Genomic DNA, 20,469 nt, shown 5'->3' with positions numbered 1-20,469 from the left:
CATGTCCATTGACTTGATAATGCCATCCAACCATCTCATCCTCTGTTCCCCCTTTTCCTCCTGCCCTTCAATCTTTCCCAGCATCAGGGTCTTTTCCAATGAGTCGACTCTTCCCATCAGGTGGCCAAAGCATTGGAGCTTCAGCTTCAGTCCTTCCAGTGAATATTCAGGGTTGATTTCCTTTAGGATTGGCTGGCTTCAGCCATTAAACAAAGTCAAAGACCTTTAGTTCCTCCTCCACTTCTATAGACAAAATTCTGAAGCATATCTTTTGAGCTGGTTTGCAGATACTAAAACTCCGATGAGCTGGAAGAAGTTAAATTCATGATGTCCAGATTGTAGTCATGACATAAACATCCCCATCTTGCTCAATTCTGAGAACTGGCCTCAAAGAAATGGGAATAAAACAGCCCTGGAGTTGAAGGTTAACTGTACTGAAAGCAATCAAGATGACATGATCAGACCGCCGCACGACCTACTTCAAGGTGATTATCTGAGCTCACTATGCTGCTCTGCATGTAGCCCTCTCCCTCCTCCTATATGCCCCCGAAACTCCCCTTTAGGAGCTCGTGGTCCTGGTTGGCAGTGGGGAATTGGCTTTTGGAGATGAGCCCGCCTTCTCCCCAAGTGGCTGACCTCCTGGATACAGCAATGTTTTCTTACCTGCTAACACTTGTCTCTCGAGTGTTGACTTTTGAGAGGCGAGCAGTTGAACCTGAGTTCAGTAAAGACCTCACGGCAGCCTTGCACAGATCCCTGGCAGATAGATGCTGAGCACTGGAAAGATGACTGCTACTGACCAGCAAAGGCAACAATGCAGAAGTCCATAGCTCCAGGGACAGCCTTCATCACGCTAAAGGGAAAGGTTGTCATGGAGACTGTTCTGCATCTGCTAATGGAACATACACAGTCCCAGCCCTCTGCTGTCTTGGTCAGCACTCTCTGATGGAGGTGATGGAACCTTACTGATCTAACATAAACTTCGTCTGAGTTTGGGAAGCATATAGTCACTCTTCATGAATTCCTTTTTGCTTTCCTTCAGTTCAGTTCAGTCGCTCAGTCTTGTCTAACTCTTTGCAACCCCATGGACTGCAGCACACCAGGCCTCCCTGTCCATCACCAACTCCCAGAGCTTACTCAAACTCATGTCCATTGAGTCGGTGATGCCATCCAACTATCTCATCCTCTGTCGTTCCCTTCTCCTCCCACCTTCAGTCTTTCCCAGCATCAGGGTCTTTTCCAATGAGTCAACTCTTCGCATCAGGTGGCCAAAGTATTGGAGTTTCAGCTTCAACATCAGTCCCTCCAATGAACACCCAGGACTGATCTCCTTTAGGATGGACTGGTTGGATCTCCTTGCAGTCCAAGGGACTCTCAAGAGTCTTCAACACCACAGTTCAAAAGCATCAATTCTTCAGTGCTCAGCTTTCTTTATAGTCCAACTCTCACATCCATACATGACCACTGGAAAAACCATAGCCTTGACTAGATGGACCTTTGTGGACAAAGTAATGTCTCTGCTTTTTAATATGCTGTCTAGGTTGGTCATAACTTTCCTTCCAAGGAGTAAGCGTCTTTTAATTTCATGGCTGCAGTCACCATCTGCAGTGATTTTGGAGCCCAGAAAAATAAAGTCAGCCACTGTTTTCATTGTTTCCCCATCTATTTGCCATGCAGTGATGGTGCCAGATGCCATGATCTTAGTTTTCTGAATGTTGAGCTTTAAGCCAACTTTTTCACTCTCCTCTTTGACTTTCATCAAGAGGTTCTTTAGTTCTTCTTCACTTTCTGCCATAATCATGGTGTCACCTGCATATCTATGGTTATTGATATTTCTCCTGGCAATCTTGATTCCAGCTTGTTTGCTTTCTTTAATAGAAGCCAAAGTTAATTTTCGAATAATGGACGGAGCCCAGTGTTTGGCAGGACAGCTAATGGAGTTAAACAGGAATGCCCATTTGCAAGTGAAAGTGGATCTTTGTATGCAAGAAGACAGGAAGTACAAACTCTGGAAAACTTCACGTTCAACCTAATTTACTATATGATTACAGTTAAATTAGTTGGCTAATTATATTTAAATTAGTTGACTAATTTTTTTATTTTAAATTGGTATTTTGCTAGAACATCAGAAAATGTGAATTGAGGGGAAAAACTGGGTTAGAAGATAGTATTTTAAAAATGGCTAAATATAGGAGAAATTATTTTTGGAGAGTCTCCTGAAACATTTTATAATTAAAGAACATGGGAAGACGAGAATAAGACTCTTCACTCCCAACGCAGGGGGCCTGGGTTTGATCCCTGGTTAGGAAACTGGATCCCGCATCTCACAACTGAAGACCCCAATTGCTACAGCTAAAATATCCTGCCTGCTGCAACTAAGATGGAAGGTCTTACGTGCTTCAACTAAGACCCAGTGCAGCCAAATAAATAAGTAAATATTTTAAAAGACGATAGATTTAAAAAAAGGAGCATGTCATTTTGTTTGAGCCTAAGTTTTTGATGAAATGAACACACTTGCAATACAAGACAGTATTTGTCCACTGTGCTAAACTGACAGGTCAGAGTATTACGTTTCTTTTGAAAGCTAAAAGAGGCTTCTATTGAATGTAAAACCTTTTAAAGCTTCATGGTTCTAGGCTGAGTAGAGATGGCCCCAGCTAACAAGGCTGACGTTTCCTCCTTTTGTTTGCTGCTGCAGAACTGAGAGATTTCTCTTTCATTCACAGGTTTCCACACTAGGAAAAAGCAAGTGGTTCTGTTCATTTTTTCTCTGTGATATAATATCTCAGTGCTTCAGACTGGAAAAAACTAGGCAAAATTAAAGAGAAGGAAAGAAATCCTCTTCACTTCTCCCCCAACCCCCTGGCGATAACAGTGAACCTGTCAACATCAAATGACATATGGTTGAAAGATACCATGTAAATATCACCTGGGGGGGGGTGGGGGGTATCTTCCTTACATTGATTTAAAGTTGAATTTTAATGCATACATCATCTTTTGAAAACACTGTCCCTCTTGCACATGTATCCTGCCTAATCAATTATCACTAACAAATGACATCTGCCAGAGATGATTAGACACAAAATCTTCTCTTAAATGTGCTCCAATTTGACCTCAAATATGTGTTTACTGGTTTCACCATACAATCAAGGAGATTGATTGTATGGGGAGAGAGAGATTGAGATTGAGAGCAAGATTAACTGGAGTTCTGGAAAAGAAGATTTGCTAGGGTCATCTTTGGGCGGGGCAGTTTGGCCCTGCCCTACAGTCAGATCTCATGGCAGCGGGTGCAAGAAAGCCTGGCATTGATTTCTCAGAAAATCAGATTCTGCTCCCCAGAGCATCTTCCTCCCTCCCTCCCTCCTTCTCTCTCCCTCTCTGTCTCCCTCTCTTCCCTGTATGGAGCAGGTTGGCAGGTGTGGGCCTGGGGAGAGGCTGTCAAAGGAAGAGTGACGAGATGTGGGAGGATGGGGATGGGAAGCACGGTTTCTGCCTGGCCTCACCCTGGACTGGCCCCTCCCCACCCCGGGCTGGCCCTATTTGTCACTTGGACCCCAGCACCTGTCTGTAACGCATCTACCTGCTATCACGCTGGCCTATTCCAATCATTTCCCACCCAGCCTGGAAGCCAGAGGGGACTGAAAAAAACCCACATCTCCCCACGTCCCTAGGCTTCCTGAGGGCTGTCCTTCTGGGCCTGGATGAAGCCTGGCATGCTGTACCCCCTACCCTCCTGCTCCATCTCACGGCGCCTCCCCTTTCTCAGTTCCTTACACGTGCTCATTTCTTCTCGCTGCCTGGATGGTCCATGCCATTTCCTCTGGAATGTTTCCCACTTCCTCTCCCAGCGGCGGCCTCTCTCCATTTCTCCAGATCTCAGCCTTGATCCCGTGCTCTGGAGAGACACACAACCAGCGATGTCTCGGAGGTGCGTTTGAGGATCCCTCACTTTAGCCCCTTGTTCCCTTCAAGTCATTCCCCTCCACTTGTGTTATTTCGCTGTGAGTCTGTCTCCTTGCTATCACTCTTGCTCTCCTGTCGCAGTTGAAGACTGACCAGGTGGGCCCACACTGTCACATCCAACACGGTGTTCACAGCACCTCCTGTGGGGCTTGGGGCAGAGCAGACACTCACGGACTCTTTTTTAGAGCAAATGTCTGGTCAAAGCTATGGTCTGTCCAGTAGTTGTGTACGGATGTGAGAGTTGGACCATAAGAAGGCTGAGCACTGAAGAACTGATGCCTTCAAGCTGTGGTGTTGGAGAAGACTCTTGAGAGTCCCTTGGACTGCAAGGAGATCCAACCAGTCCATCCTAAAGGAAATCAACCCTGAATATTCACTGGAAGGACTGATGCTGAAGCTCCAATACTTTGACCACCTGATGTGAAGAGCTGATTCATTGAAAAAGACCCTGATGCTGGGAAAGATTGAGGGCAAGAGGAGAATGGGCAGACAGAGAATGAGATGGTTGGATAGCATCACTGACTCAGTGGACTTGAGTTTGAGCAAGCTCCAGGAGATGGTGAAGGACAGGGAAGCCTGCTGTGCTAAAGGCCACGGGGCTGCAAAGATCAGATGTGAGAGCAACTGAGCAGCAACAACAGTGAAGAGAAACAGGATTTTTACAAAGAAGGACCCTGGACAGAGTCTAGTTTGGAGGTGAAAGATTGATTTCAATTTTGAAGAAAGCATTGGCCTCAGACTCTTAATTTTCACACCAGCTTATAGGGTGGATCTCCTCAACTGTATTACCAGTGAGGGAATGGAAGGTTAGAAAGATTCAGGGTTTGCCCAGGATTATTAGTTGCCAAGGAACCACACAGGCCTCCAATGGGACAGGCTTGGGTGTTCCTGCTGTACCTAATTCACACTGAGTTTGAGAGAAAGGGTCAAGTTCAAATGCAGCTCAGACCATATGAAGAATGGGGACCCAGGCTTCAGATCCATGTACCTAGAGCTGTGGTTGTGTCTGTGGACACTGGTGGGAACACCAGGGACAGAAGATGCAGATTAGAAAATTTTCCAAAGTTTTCCAAAGTCCACCTTTCACAATTCTTCAAGGTGTGATGTATCCAGGTGGATCCATGTGTCCTTCAGAGGCCTGCCTCCATAGCTTGTGAGTCCCTCCCTCTGGTGCTGGCCTGCAGAATGAAGTATAGTGGATGGGGAGAAATCTGAAGAAAATCAAGAGAGGGTCAGTTTTTGCTCTTTCCAGAAATCAGCCATATGAGATCTTTCTGGGCTTACACACCACAATGAGTAACTGATGAAAGCTAAGAATGTCAGATAGCATCACCAACTCAATGGACAGGAGTTTGAGCAAACTCCGGGAGATAGTGAAGGACAGGAGAGGCTGGTGTGCTGCAGTCCATGGGATCACAAAGAGTCGGCCATGACTGAGCGATTGAAGAACAACAACGATGACGACAATAAGAACTTTATAGAGAATACACATTCATTTTCACGTGTGACATTAGCAGCATCTTGGTTCCCCTGATCACCCTCTAGAGGTTCCTTGGGAGTCAGAGATGCCAGATTAAACATGTTCACCCCAGGGACGTCCCTGGTGGTCCAGTGGTTGAGTTTGCCTTACAGTACAGAGGGAGTGGGTTCAATCCCTGCTAGGGAAACTAAGATCCCACATGTCTTGTGTCCAAAAATCCAGAACATAAACAATAGATGTGATAGTATAACAAAGTCAGTAAAGACTTTACATAAAAAAAAGAACATTCACCCCAGAAGAGAGATAAGAAAGCCTTCCTCAGTGATCAATGCAAAGAAATAGAGGAAAACAATAGAGTGGGAAAGACTAGAGATCTCTTCAAGAAAATTAGAGATTCCAAGGGGACATTTCATGCGAAGATGGGCACAATAAAGGACAGAAAGGGTATAGAAATAACAGAAGCAGAAGATATTAAGAAGAGGTGGCAAGAATACACAGAAGAACTATACAAAAGAGATCATCATGACCCAGATAACCTTGATGGTGTGATCACTCACCTAGAGCCAGACATCCTGAAATGCAAAGTCAAGTGGGCCTTAGGAAGCATCACTATGAACAAAGCTAGTGGAGGTGATGGAATTCCAGTTGAGCTACTTCAAATCCTAAAAGATGATGCTGTGAAAGTATTGCACTCAATATGCCAGCAAATTTGGAAAACTCAGCAGTGGCCACAGGACTGGAAAAGGTCAGTTTTCATTCCAATCCCTAAGAAAGGTAATGCCAAAGAGTGCTCAAACTACCATACAATTACACTCCTATGGTAGTAAAGTAATGCTCAAAATTCTCCAAGCCAGGCTTCAACAATATGTGAACCGTGAAATTCCAGATGTTCAGGCTGGATTTATAAAAGGCAGAGGAACCAGAGATCAAATTGCCAACATCCACTGGATCATCAAAGAAGCAGAGAGTTCCAGAAAAACATCTACTTCTTCTTTATTATTTTATTTCACCAAAGCCTTTGACTGTGTGGATCACCACAAACTGTGGAAAATTCTGAAAGAAATGGGAATACCAGACCACATTACCTGCCTCCTGAGAAATCTGTATGCAGGTCAAGAAGCAACAATTAGAACTGGACATGGAACAATAGAGACTGGTTCCAAATTGGGAAAGGAGTACGTCAAGGCTGTATATTGTCACCCTGCTTATTTAACTAATATGCAGAGTACATCGTGCAAAATGCTGGGCTGGATGAAGCATAAGCTGGAATCAAGATTGCTGGGAGAAATATCAATAACCTCAGATATGCAGATAATACCACCTTTATGGCAGTAAACGAAGAAGAACTAAAGAGCCTCTTGATGAAAGTGAAAGAGGAGAGTCAAAAAGTCGGCTTAAAACTCAACATTCAGAAAACTAAGATCATGGCATCTGGTCCCAACACCTCATGGCAAATAGATGGGGAAACAATGGAAACAGTGAGACTTTATTTGGGGGACTCCAAAATCACTGTAGATGGTGACTTCAGCCATGAAATTAAAAAGACTCTTGTTCCTTGGGAGAAAAGTTATGACTAACCTAGACAGCATATTGAAAAGCAGAGACATTACTTTGTCAACAAAGGTCCGTCTAGTCAAGGCTATGGTTTTTCCAGTGGTCATGTATGGATGTGAGAGTTGGACTATAAAGAAAGCTGAGCGCTGAAGAATTGATGCTTTTGAACTGTAGTGTTGCAGTCCCTTGGACTGTAAGGAGATCCAACCAGTCCATCCTAAAGGAAACCAATCCTGAATATTCATTGGAAGGACGGATGCTGAAGCTGAAACTCCAATACTTTGGCCACCTGATGCAAAGAACTGACTCATTGGAAAAGACCCTGATGCTGGGAAAGATTGAGGGCAGGAGAAAAAGGGGATGACAGAGGATGAGATGGTTGGATGGCATCACTGACTCGATGGATGAGTTTGAGTAAACTCTGGGAGTTGGTGATGGACAGGGAGGCCTGGTATGCTGCAGTCCATGGGGTCGCAAAGAGTCAGACATGACTGAGCGACTGAATTGAACTGAACTGAATCCCAGAAGATCTTTTCCAGTAACATTGGAGAAGGGCTATGTCTGGACACTTTCTTGATCAAAGTTCCCAAGTGTGTCAGAAAGAGATATTATAAAATGCCTTAAGTCTGGGCACCTCCACATTCTACAGCAGAGTTCAGGGTGGTATTGAATACCTGTTTGCATTTTTAAAAGAATGCTGTTCAGCTGTTCATCAAGAAAGGGTGATGGAGATCAGAGGTGCAGAGCGGACGTCAGCCCCTGTGTGTGCTGGGGCTGTGTGCTCTAGCCCGTGAACACTGGGGTGGTCACTGGGCCCATATACACTGCAGGATCCAGATCAGCATGAAGAAGTGCCACGAACGCCCCACTGCAGCCTGTTTCAGAGTGTAACCTTTGAGTCTGTTTCTTTCAGCAACTTTGTGAATTCCTTCATTCCATCCTTTATGACCTTTGCCATGTTTCTACCTCCTGGTGAAAGCAACGGAGCTGGGGTCAGACAAATGAGCCCAGGTGACAGAGCCTGTTCCTTGGGGCCACCCGGTTATCATCACACGTATAGGTGTCACTTTCAAGAGGTATTTAAACCTCAGTTTTCCAGAGAGCGCCTATTGCGTGGTCCATCTACAGACGCCCTATTGAGAGAATTTTGGGGTGAACAAAGCATCTTTTAGGATAGTTATATAAACATAACTATTTATAGATAAGGGGTTGGAGGAACTCAGGTTGGTGATTGTAGGACTTGATGAAGAGGAAAGGAGAGAGGAGTCCTTTCCACCCAGCACAATCTCAACTCATTTCAGGGAACTTGGCCCATCTGTCTTTTATTCTGTTTCTTGCTCCCCACAGGAGCCACCCCGACAGGCCCGCATGACCTCACGGGCTGGCTGACGTGGCCTGGGCCTTCCATGGGCACTTGACTCAACGCGGGCAAGAGTGCTTGGTGTGGGTTTTGGGTTTGGAACAGAGGAAGAGAAGTTAGTGCTTCCCGGGCCCTGGAGTTGAGACCTGCAGCTGTGGCTCCTGCCTTTGGGCTGGAGAACTGAAGGGAGCTGGGTAGGGAGGTGGGTGACGGAATGAGATGCCAGAGACTGTGATGTTCCCCCAGATTCATCAGTTGCCAAAGTCTGGGTGGATTTTTCTGGAGGAGGGAGGGGTGGTAATGGGGTCACTCTTTACTGAAACACAACACGCATGCCAGGGGAAGTCCAAGGACGTCTCTAGAACGGGGTAAGACCCCACCCTCTTCCTCTACATGTTCACCCAGGCCTGTGTGAGCCAGCGCCCCCGTGCTGTGTCTGGGTGAGGATGCAGGCCTGCTGGTCTCGGTGGGGACCTTCCAGGTACATCTCGGTTCAGTAACATGGCCCCAGCCATGGTGGGGCCCAGGCCACAGGCAGTGCCGTCTCCTTCCACATTCGGCTGGGCCTGGCTGCTCTTGATATTCTTCAGCCCCTCCTGGTACGCTCCATGGAGACTTGGATGGGAGACGTAAGCAGTTCATGGTTCAGCTGATGGGCAAAAGGAGCAGATGGTACCTCCAGCCCATGTGGCCTGTGAGCTCACTGTGGACCAAGGCTGGATGCAATTTTACTATCGAGTTCCTGGGCAACCCCAGGATTAAAAGAAAAATACACCCGTAGGGGAATTCCCTGGTGGTCCAGTGGTTCAGACTCCATGCTTCCAATGCAGGGGACACAGGTTTGATCCCTGCTCTGGGTACTAAGGTCCCACGTGTTATGCAGTGTGGCTAAAAAAATAAAAAATAATAACAAAAATATATGCCCCTCTTTTTGCTTGTATGACTTTGAGTTTGGTTTCTGTGATATGCAACCCAAAGAATTCTCACTGTGGAAACAAGAGATTCAGGGCCAAATCAGTCTAGGGCATAACCCCAGCTTAAATGAGGGGAACACTACTCACGTAGGGCACACAACGGAGGTACAGGTCTCTGGATCACTGAAGGCGGGACAGGAAACTTAGGAATGGGATGTCTCAGAGGCTGCAGAAGGCCGGGAAGGGGCTGGCCATCTGGCCTAAAAAATTGTGCTCAGAGAAGGATTCTCAGGAATCTAGCCTCAGCCCAGAGCACAGTCCCGGGACCCCACTGTTTCTCTTTTGGTAGAAGAATGTCTTATTAGACACATTCCCTTTGTGAACCAACGTGTCCTTGTTTTTTTTTCCCCCCTAAATAATTGATATTACTGAACATGGCTATCACAGTGCTAAGGGTATTGATTAGAGATATCATAAATGGAACTGCTCTGGTGGCCCAGATAGTAAAGAATCCACCTGCAATGCAGGCGACCCAGGTTCTATCCCTGGGTTCAGGAAGATCTCCTGGAGAAGGAAGTGGCAATCCACTCCAGTATTCTTGCCTGGAGAATCCCATGGTTAGAGGAGTCTGGTGAACTGTATAGTCCATGGGGTCACAAAGAGTCAGACATAACTTAGTGACTAAACAACAACAAAAGCTAATGACTCAATAGTAGAACTAGGGTTGATAATCTTCTAAGAAAGCTTTAGATGCAAAGACTCAAGGTTGAATATTAAGTGGATGTGAGTTATAGGTGACAGACTCTAGCTCACATAAGGAAAAAGGAAAAACAATTTCAAAGCATGGAAATACTTGTGGTCTCAGAAAAAAATGTGAAGTATGCCCAGCATCTGGCCACGCCAAATAGACTTTTTCCTGCTGGCATTCTACCCATTGTCTTCCCACGAGGTAATCTGAAGACCTAGGAGAGGTGCCATCTCATGACACCTGCTCTTTAGGGGAAGCTGGCAGCTCAGTACATCCTCATTTTCCCCCTCCTCCAAAGAGGCACTGTCATCATTAGATGAAGAGACTGAAGCCTGGGGAGAGGAGAGTGTTGATGATAGTCCTTTGGGTGAGAGCACAGCCCGGATAAGGGACGAGGCTTCCAAAGTTCCAGACCGCTCTCCCCGCATTACTGTGCTTTATAAAGAGCCTGTCATAGGTTCCCAAGGAAACTTAATTTGCTTCAGAGAAAGGTGACAGTTGTAAGCCATGCACTCCTTAACTGGGAATTAATTAGCAAATAAAAGTGTTCCAGCTTCCAGAATGGAAGAGGTTATTATAATACTTCTGGTTATGACTTTGTATTAAAGAAACACTGCTCACCAATGTTCTCAGAGTTCTGTATAAATATTAACTCCTTAATCTTCTTGTTGGCTCCACAAGACAAAATTCTTTTTTTAACCTGGGAATTACGCTTTTGCTCCCGTTCGATTCAAGGCCATCTTAAGAGTAAAAACTCATGAAACAAAACACAATACCTAGAAATAAATCAGAAAATTGAGCTAGCATAAGGAAAATAGTCCCAGATGAGTCATTTTCTACAACAGGGTGCTGTCTTTGGCATTAATATTCCTGGTTGTAATGGCAAAAGGGAAGTACAACTTCCATTTTTCATGCATGTACCCAGGACAGACTAGTTTTATTTTCACTTTGCTATCGGAGAAACACAGGAATTTATTTAACATGTGTTCTTAAGCAAATGATTTGGCATTTTTCCCCCCTTGGTTTACTTGTATCTAGTATCAAGGTGGTAATGGGTGATGCCCCCTTCCCAGGGAAAGCAGGATTATATTAATGAAAATTTAAGTAGCTTCTCCGGCCCAATGCCATGCAGACAAGCCCTTCAGAGAGGTGAGGGGAAGTAGGAAAATTTGGTTTTGTAGTAATAGTCATTATTTGCAGCAGCTCATATAGTTCCTGTTTTTCCAGAATCTTCTGCAGAAATCATCTGTCATCTAACCTCAGTTCCTCATGACTCAACTCCATTTGTGTGCCTTCTCTTTGGGCTTTGCCTCTTGTCGTGGTAGATGACCCCTCATCAAGGACCCCACGCCCGAGGGCCAGGTCCCCGCACTGCAGACCTATCCCATGTCAGTCAGAGCACTGGGATATGATGGAGGGTGTCTCATAAAAACTCCACAAGGAAGCAACTTAATAGATTTGTTACTGAGCAGGGAATTGATATCCAGGGACTCCTGATTTCCCTTTATCTGCTTTCCGCTCTTGTAATGCTGCATCTTCTGAGGTCACCAATGACTACAAGGTATCATGAGAAAAGTGACAGACTGATCAATTAATTTTTATAAAATACTTTTTTTAGTGAATATGAGAGTAATATAGTTCTTTGAAAGCATAGGAAAAACATAACAAGAATACAGATAATTATGAAAATACCCGCAATCATGCCAGAGATGTAGTAGCCCTGGAGCTGTGTTGCTTTAATCTTTCTTTGAGAAAAAACCTTGCTGTTTAGCTGAAAGTGGGCCGTTAGTTGGCCCTTGGGACCTGCCTCAGTGTTGGAGACAAGACCACTGTCTTCTTGGGTTGTCGTTTTTGTTGTTGTTTAATTGCTAAGTTGTGTCTGATTTTTTTGTGACCCAATGGACTGTAGCCTGTCAAGCTCCTCTGTCCATGGGATTTTCCAGGCAAGAGTACTGGAGTGGGTTGCCATTTCCTTCTCCAGGAGATCATCCCAACCCAGGGATCAAATCTGCATCTCCTGCATTTGCATCTTTACCACCTGGGAAGAACAGCTTAGGTGGTATCCTAGGGGAAAAATGAATGGCCTCCAAAAGTGATGTGTTTCATATATAAAATCAAAAGGAAGCAACAATGAATGAGCAGGATGCTGAGGACTGCTGAGGACTTTTTTCTAAGAAAGAGTCATAGACTCTTATTGAGGTCTGAGCAAAGTCCACCTTGATAAAGAAGATGTGGTACATACGTACAATGGAATACTACTCAGCCATAAAAAAGAGAAATAATGCCATTTGCAGCAACATGGGTGGACCTAAATATTATCACACTAAGTGAAGTGAGTTAGAAAAAGAAAGACAAATACTGTATTATAACACTTATATATGTAAGCTAAAACATGACACAAATGAACTTATCTAGGAACAGAAGTAGAGAACAGACATGCTGTTGCCAAGGTGCAGGGGAAGTGGGAGAGGGATGGAGTGGGGACTGGGGGTTAACAGATGGAAACTAGTACATACAGGATGGATAAACAACAAGGACCTACTCTATATTCACTATTATTTGATAAACCATGATGGTTTATCAAATATATAAATAATATAAACAATATATTATTTGGATATAAACAATAACGCATACATTCATATATAACTGAATCACCTGTGAAAATTAACAGAATGTTGTAAATTAACTATATTTCAAAAGAAAAACAACAAACAGCAAAGACTGCCTTGGAAGGTGTCAAGTGGTTTGGTGAATCTTGGGACCGATGAATTTCATAGTAGGAAGAACCACCATATCATTTCACTGGATCACAGAGTGATAGCTACTGTAGGGGGGATGGTTAAGTGGAAGCCCTGAAACTGCATCCTACTCCCCACCCCAAGGTAACAAACAAAATAATATCGCAGACTGTGATGGAAGGAGGTGTAGGAAGCATTAGTACATCATCAAAGACCTATAATGTAGGAGTGGCAGTCCCAGTCATAATCCCATTTAATTCGCCAGTCTGGCTCCTGCAGAAACAAGATGGATCTGGAGAGTAATTCTAGACTACTCCAGTTTCAGCCAAGCGGGAGCCCCTTTGCAGCTGCAGCCTTGGATCTGGTATCGTTGCTAGAGGAGTCAATACAGCCTCGGCACACACTGCATGATCCTTGACTTGGTGAATGTGTTCTTTTCTATCTCAATCAGAAAAGAGGATCAGAAACCATTCGTATATACCTGTTACAGACAATAATACGCACTCACAGTTTTCCCCACGAGTTGTATTAACTCTTTTGAGGTTAATACATTTGAGGGTAATACATTTGTGCATCCGTCCTTCTAGAAACTGCCAGCCCCAAAAGTGCTGAAATGGTCTGTGAGGCAGTGGTCTGAGGATGGGGTGCAGTGCGCGTGCTGAGTCAAACTCTGTCACTGTAGTTAGCAGGCTGAGTCCTGGACCCAAGCAGAAGCAGGAGTGCTCCTTCTTACCCTGATTTTCAGTGACCCACTGGGGCTGAGTGGTCCTTGTCCCTACATCTCTGAGCTTCTCAGGGTAAGACATTCTGGCCCCTGGACAGGGTTCACTCCTGCCGGGAGCTGCATTGAGCTGCAAACTTGCCTACTGCTTTGAACTCCTTCTGTCCAAAAGTCAGCAAGCAAGAGGAGTCTTCATCTTGGCAGGAAGGATAGACCCGGATATGCCGGCGTGCTGTGACACAGCCAGGCAGGGAGGACACTCGAGGAACCCAGATGGATCACAGGGGCATCCCTTGGTGTTTCCTCAAGGATAAACAATCTCACTTTTCGAAATGATACAGATGAACTTGTTTACGAAACAGGAAGAGATTCATAGACTTAGAAAATGACTTTACAGTTGCTGGGGTGGGGTATAGTTAGGGAGTTTGGGATGGACATGTACAAACTGCTATATTTAAAATGGATAACCAACAAGGACCTACTGTATAGTACAGGGAACTCTGCTCAAAGCTATGTGGCAGCCTGGATGGGAGGCGGGGTTTGGGGGAGAAGGGATACATGCATTTGCATGGCTGAGTCCCTTGGCTATTTACCTGAAACTATCATAACATTGTTAATCGGCTATATCCCAATGCAAAATAAAAAGTTTTTTTTTTTTTTTAATCTCACTTTTCATCAATGTAACTTCTGCATGAATTAAAAATGAAAGAAATCAAATATAAAAAGCTGGAAGAAATGAAAACTGACAACTGTAGAGAAGAACAGCCTTTCTAAACTTAGAAGTGACAAAAGAAGCCAACATATCTACATGAATGAAAATAGAAAATCATGAATATAAAAAAAAAAGCAAAAATAAAAAGTCAGACAATAGTTTGGGACAAAATAGTTCTAACAGATACCAAACGTTTGTTTTCTGACGTTGGAGCTGTGGATGTTGTCTATTTTCCATGTTTTCTCCAATGTGGCCATGTAACTCTTCCAAGAAGTATATATGTATATTCATTTCAAAAAGGGAGGAAGTAAAACACAGCATTTTTGTTTTTTCTGAAGTAACCAAAACTGGAAGTTTAAATAAGTATTAAATAAGTATCCAGAACCTTTTTAAAGAATCTATTTGTATACTACCTCCAAACTCTTACTAATATTGAATTGAAATGCAGCATTTCCAGTTTTGATTTACTTTCCTTCCTACAGAGCAGATGGAAAGCCCTTCATTACATGCATTGTGTGTTCCCTTTCCGTCCAAAAGCAGTGAAGAAAACTCTGCATGGAGACGCAGGCACGTAAACATTTCAGGACACCTAACGTGGGATTAGAACCTTCACTGTTCTTTAGCTAAACAGGCGGTAACCAGTGACCACACGAGAAGGTGGGAATTTTAATTTGACTGTTAAGCTACAGCAAAGCCCCCACCCTTTCTGGCAAGGACAGTGCGCCTGGTTTTCAGACACAAAGGGCTCGAGCGGGAACCTACAATTTCCATTTCTCTTTACTGAGAATCTGTTTTCCCAGGGGTAACAACTGAGTTAAGTCATCCTGCAAGAGTGGCTCATTAATTGAATTCCCTACTAGGCTGACTCCAGGACCCGGGAAGCCTAGAGCTGGGATTAGCAGCGGGGGTGCGCACGGCTTCCGTGATTAAAATGATGGAGTCAGACTGAAGGAGCGTCACTGCTCTCCTCGGCGTCACTCAGGCAGGCGGGGCCCCACGCGGGCCCCTGCCCAGGACGGCCCCGGTACGTTCCGTCTGCACAGTGACAAGGACCAGCCGACTGAACGAGCGCGCTGCAAATCACAAGAGGCTCTCCGGGCTCAGAAAGCTTGCGACTTGGGAATTAGGATTGCATGCTTTTTTGAAGAGACCAGGCAGTTGGTGCTAATGAATCCCAGCGGCTAATTCCAAGGAGGGGAAACAGACTGGGGCAGCTTAAAGCACCACGGACCCACTAGCTGCCTTTGTGTCAGCTTGCTACGCAGCTTGTCCTTGGAGGCAGCAAAGCAGTTCTGTAGTTTCAGCTCAGCGTGCCTGCGTGATGAGTTGCTTCCGTCGTGTCTGACTCTTTGTGATCCCATGGACTGTAGCCTGCCAGGCTCCTCTGTCCGTGGAATTCTCCAGGCAAGAACACTGGAGTGGGTAGCCATTCCCTTGTCCAAGGGATCTTCCTGGCCCAGGAATCGAACCTGAGTCTCCTGCACTGGCAGGCGGGTTCTTCACCGCTAGCGCCTCATCCCCGCAGCTCCCAGAGATGTGAACTGCGCATCCTATGTGACGTGTCTGACAATGGTGTGGCTGGAGGGAAGCACACTGCCCCGGGAGCAAACACATCTCCTGTCCCCTGACGAGCCTGAGCTCTGTCCCAGTGTGGTTTTCACAATAAATGAGCCCTCTCTGTCTGCCAGCTGCTCTCTGAGGCACCGTCCCCCTCCTCAGGTTAGCCAGAGCTCCTACATCATTCAAGTCACTGCTCACATCCAAAATACATATATTTTATGATGGTCGTCAAACGGTGATTTTCTCCTCTAATTTCCTGTTTCTTAGCTGGCCCTTTACTGCAAGGAGGAGATTTTTCTTCCCCACTTTGTTTCATCTGTCAGTATTTTATTACTAGTTGTTTTGGTGCTCAGATGGTCCCAGATTTGGCTCCTGGGCGTGCCTTCAAGATGGTCCCATATCCTTTGTCTTGTTGTCATCCTTCTTGGGGCAGACCTTGTGGTCAGACCAAAGAAGATATTTCAAGCTGCTTCCCCAGATCTGGCTTTGAGTCTTTTCCTTCTTCAGACCTGAAAACAGCTGTTACTCTAAGGGCCCCGGTTCCTTTTACGGGGGAAAGTTTTAGAAATCAAGACCTGGATAATAGGTTTGCTCATTACCACTTGGTATTATTGCTTCTGGGCCCTCCTTAGCAGACAGAGTGAAATAAATATATCAGTATTTATCCACCCATCCAGCTATCTATCAAGTGCTTATACTGATGCTTCCAATGTGTCACTTCAGGGCATGAGAAACCTGGCTCCTATGATTCACAATACATGTCCGTATTTCTTCCACGCTAGAGTATATCATTTAAAAAGTGCTAACGTGTATCAGTAAGAACACAGCTTACAGCTGAAGTCCAGAGTTTGTTGAGTGTTCTTTCAGTCTCTAGCCCAAAGACATAGAGTCCAATACTGCGTTGGAATGTTATTTAGTTCTGTTCTCCCCTTCACCTCTCAGCGTGGTTGTGTTGTTATTCACCTGAAATCACACAGTGGTTGAGCTCCTTGGTGAGTGAAGTTCAGTCTGTGCTTGACTCTTTCTTGATCTCACTCTAATTCATCTTGTTTTTTGAACAATATTTATTTATTTGGCTGTGTAGGATCTTCTGTCTTGATTGTGGCATGTGGGATTGTCATGAGAACTCTTAGCTGTGGCATGTGGGATTTAATTCTCTGACCAGGGGTTGACCCCAGCTCCCCTGCACTGGGAGCTCAGTGTTAGCCACTGGACCACCAGGGAAGTCCCTTTATAGATTTTAAGTACATGGAACATTAATGTGGTCCCCAAAGTCAGAACTGACTTGTAGGTATACTCCTTCCCCGTACTTTTTACCCCATTCTCTGGATGTAAACAGTGCTATTAATATCACTTTTTAGCCTTTCTTTCCTGTGTCTCTTTCTGCACAAATGTGCAGAGACACGTACATTTTCTTGTTATTCCTTTATTCTTTTTTTTTCATTTATTTTTATTAGTTGAAGGCTAATTACTTTACAATTTTGTGGTTTTTGCCATACATTGACATGAATCAGCCATGGACTTACATGTGTTCCCCATCCCCATCCCCCCTCCTGTTGTTCCTTTATTCTTATGCAGAAGGCGCACTTTGCGTTTTCTTTTTCTAATGTAATGTCTTCTGGAAATCCCTCCATATCATCTTATGGAGATCGTTGCTATTCTTTTCTGCAGCAGTGTAGTACTCTACCGCTGGATGTACCATACTATATCCACTCTCCTGGGTGTGAGCATCAAGGTTGTTCCCAGTTACAAGCAGTGCTGCAGTGAATAACCTTGTCTCAGATGTCAGATTGCTAGATCACAAGGTGAACACATGTATGTAGTTCTGCTAGAGCTTTCCAAATTCTCTCCCAGAAGGACTGTGTTGGGTTGCATTCTCATCAGAAACATAGGAGAGAGCCTGTTTCCTTGTAGTTTTGCCAACTGAATGTTCTGTGATCCTTTTGAACTTTTGTCAGTCTGATAGATGAGAAATGAAATCTCTGGGTAGTTTTAATTTTTATTTCTCTTATGGGTGAGACTGAAAACATTATCACATTGGTTGTCATTTTCATAAACGACAACACGTTTGTTGTGTGTGCCTTTTGCCCATTTTCTATAAGGCTTTTGTTAACTTTCTTTTCAATTATTAAGAATTCTTTATAATAGGGATATTACCTCTTGTCCTTGATATATCTTGTGAGTAACCCCAAATGTCATTTGTCCTTTAGTTTCACTTTTTTTCTGTACAAAAGTTAAAAAAAATTTATGGAGCCAAGTTTATCATTCTTTACTTTCATTGTTTTTCCATCTTGTATGATAGCTACAAAGCCTTTTACTCCACTGTGGTTAAAGAGAATTATTCTGTGTTTGCAGGTACACGGCTTCATGTTTGTACATTTAGATCCATTTGGAGTCTATTCTGGCATATGGTGTGAGATTTGTATCTGGTTTTATCTTTTCCCAATAGTTACTTAGTTGTCCTAGGCTGTATATTGTCACCCTGCTTATTTACTTACATGCAGAGTACATCATGCAAAATGCTGGGCTGGATGAAGCACAAGCTGGAATCAAGATTGCTGGGAGAAATATCAATAACCTCAGATATGCAAATGATACCACTCTTATGGCAGAAAGCAAAGAGGAACTGAAGAGCCTCTTGATGAAAGTGAAAGAGGAGAGCGAAAAAGTTGGCTTAAAACTCAATATTCAAAAAACTAAGATCATGGCATCCAGTCCATCGCTTCATGGCAAATAGATGGGAAACAATGGAAACAGTGACAGACTATTTTCTTGGGCTCCAAAATCACCACAGATGGTGACCGCAGCCATGAAATTAAAAGGCTCTTGCTCCTTGGAACAAAAGCTATGACCAACCTAGATGGTATATTAAAAAGCAGAGACATTACTTTGCCAACAAAGGTCCGTCTAGTCAAAGCTATGGTTTTTTCCAGTAGTCATGTATGGATGTGAGAGTTGGACTATAAAGAAAGCTGAGCACTGAAGAACTGATGCTTTTGAACTGTGGCATTGGAGAAGACTTTTGAGAGTCACATAGAGTCGGACACGACTGAAGCGGCTTAGCAACAGCAGCATGTTATTCCTCTCTGTATATTTTTCAGTACTAATGGATTTTTTGTTGTTTGGGGGTGCATTTTTTGGCTGCACTATACCACGTGTGGGGTTTTATTTTATTTCACAAAATAAAACCTGCTCATGGTTTAAATAACATACAGAGGCAAGAATACTGGAGTGGGCTGCCATTGCCTTCTCCAGGGGATCTTAACAAACCAGGGATCAAACCCAGGTCTCCTGCATTGCAGGCAGATTCTTTACCGATTCAGCCACTAGGGAAGCCCCTGCAGCCTTTTGCTATAATCTTTATTTATTGCCTTTTGCTGTAGTCTTTTTGAATATTTTGATTTATTTAAACCATGAGCAGGCTTTATTTTGTGAAACAACAAATAAGTTAAAGATACAGATTTCTAAACAGATCAATAATGGTCAAAAATAAGCCCTTAATATGTATATCTAACCTCTTAAGGCTTCAGTGAGAGTACTGTTGGAGCTGATGTCTAAAGACGCAAGGGAAAGGCAAACGCTGAAAAAAAGAGGGTGGATGAAGGAAATGGTTAATTCAGAAGCCGGTTTAAATGCCAGGAGTGAAATTTATTCCATGCATCAGTGTTCTAAAGTGAGAGGGGGATTTGTCAGCCAGCATCAGCTGGCTTCTTAATTACATCCTTGCTGATCCAAGACCCATGGAGGCGTCAATCACCCTTATCCATGAAGTCATTCCCAGGACAAAAAAGCCATTATTTAACTAGCATCTTTTATTTATGGAGGCTCTAGAGATGTCAGTGGACAAAACAGCCAGTTAAAGGGGAGGAAAAAAAAAAAACCAAACCACAGCTTCTCCAAAGGCTGTTTTGCTTATCATTGTTTTGCTTATTATTTTTTGAAGCTGATGGGCTATTTTGATGTTAGGTAGCTGCAGTCTCAGAATCTCTAACGGCTTGAACTGGAGCGATGTCGGCGGAGCTGGGCAGCTGTGGCTGGAGCTGTGGGAATCACATGCTCCCAGTTGGGGTGGTGACAATCAAGCAGGCTCAGACGTAACACAGGACGACACCGTGCCGGCCGCCAGGGCCGTTTAATAACCATCTTCCTTCTCCATAGTGTCAATCATTTTACAACCGACTCCGGGAAGAGTCAGCATCTGCAAGTTCACGCTGAGTGGAGGGGGCCGATTAATTGAACATACCCATCTATATATTCCAAATAGGTCCGATAGATTTATTTCAAGCTCTGGCATCAGTTTTTGCAGCAAACGCCTGGAGTGTGGTTCAAAAAGAGTTTTGCTCATTTCACTTCACATAATGTCCTCTGGGTTCATCTGTGTTGTTGCAAATACCAGAATTTCCTTCTTTTTTATTTTATGTTTTTAATAAAGCATATGTATTTAGAGCAGACAGCATGGTGATTGGCACACATATACTATTGACAATTACTTAAGGTCAAGGTAATGCATCTTCTCCTCACACTAGTGTGTGTGGAGGGCACCTGAAATCTGATCTAAATGAGCAAATTTCCAGTACAAAAGACCGTATTACTAATGAGTCATCATGCTGTACGTGAGAGCTCTAGACACATCCATCTTACTTGACTGCACCTTTGAGCCCTTTCACCAAGGATTCCCTTCTTTTTTTAAGGTTAATATTTAACATTCCACTGTAG

Source organism: Cervus elaphus, chromosome 20 (assembly GCF_910594005.1).
Source record: "Cervus elaphus chromosome 20, mCerEla1.1, whole genome shotgun sequence".
Lineage (NCBI taxonomy): Eukaryota > Metazoa > Chordata > Mammalia > Artiodactyla > Cervidae > Cervus > Cervus elaphus.
This window is presented reverse-complemented; position numbering follows the sequence as displayed.